Source organism: Aplysia californica, unplaced genomic scaffold (assembly GCF_000002075.1).
Source record: "Aplysia californica isolate F4 #8 unplaced genomic scaffold, AplCal3.0 scaffold01050, whole genome shotgun sequence".
Taxonomy (NCBI): domain Eukaryota; kingdom Metazoa; phylum Mollusca; class Gastropoda; order Aplysiida; family Aplysiidae; genus Aplysia; species Aplysia californica.
In genome coordinates, this window is record NW_004798320.1 from 232937 (window position 1) to 234330 (window position 1394).

Consider the following 1394-nt stretch of genomic DNA (forward strand, 5'->3'; position numbering starts at 1 on the left):
GTTGGCATGTCAAATTAGAAGTAAATCGGTTCATAAATAAGGGAATAAAATGGGATTGAAAAAGGTATACAAAATCCAATATGGCCGCTGTTTCCATAGCAACCAACTCACAATATACTTTTTAAACTACTGATTTAAAATCCCCAATAACACACGATGTCCCACAGCAAATATGGGCACTCTAGGCCTTGTAATAGCCAAAATAGACCTCATGTGCCCCACCAGTCCTTAAGATATTCAAAGAATTGCATTCGAAAAATCTTGGCATGATGTAAAACTCAAAATCTTTGACGTCAAATTTCTCAAAACTAAGTACTCAGCAGATAGAACTTTGTACTTCTGAGGTAGCAAATTGCCCCAAAAAATTGTCGGGTCTGCCGAATCTTAATTCATTTGCTTTTTTGAGGGTATACCTATTATTCTGTTATTTCTTTCTTTCTTTCTTTCTTTCTTTATTTCATGTTCCTCTATTTATATAATATTCTGTTCATTATTTCTTTTAAATGTCTTTTAAGTTAAGTAATTTAGTGTTTCTTCAATTATTTTGTTCTTCACCGGTTATATGTATTTCTTAGAATAAGATTAGTAGTGCTATTTCTATTTATTCATTCGTATTCGTTTATTTTTATTTTTCATTCTTCTTTCTATGTTATATGTCTGATTCATGTACGCGGCTTTCTTCGGCTCCTTTTGTCAGAATCTTGATTTTCCCTATATTTAAATGATCAAGTTTCTACTTTATTGCACAAAATGTTCTTTGGTAGTTCCGCCTTCAATGGCATGGCTCTCCTAGCGCAAATGGAGAAGGGATTTTCAAAAAAGGGAAAACGATTTTCCAAAATTTAACTAAATATTACAATATTTTTTAAAAACAAAATTCTTATTCAAAGTTCATCCCTAAGTAAGCCAGTCTTTAGTTAAGGTGTCTATAATTGGCTAGTGGGAGGAGGGCGGGTAAGCCTCCGGATTGTACCCGCACTTATATATTCTTCTCGCATGGAAGATGGTAGCCCTGTATCAGTATAAAAATTAAACGAAGGGGCTTATATAGTAGGCCTACAGTTGATAGTCTATAGGCCTGTAATACGTAGGTAATACTATTCGTTGGGTATACATTTGTTCTTGGCGCCACCTTCCCTGGAAGTGACGTTATTTCACAATATTACCGGTACCTCATAGATTCATACAAATCGAAACAGCAGCAGCATGAACATCATACAGCAACATACGCAAATACAATATTAACAGGAGCAGCAAAAACGACAACAATAATAACAAAAACAACAACGGCAAAAAGACCCCCAAAACAACAGCAGTAACAACAACAACAAAAACACCTACAATCACAACAAAATTGCAATACCTTAAAGTTGCTCTCTGTGTGTAGGTGTGTG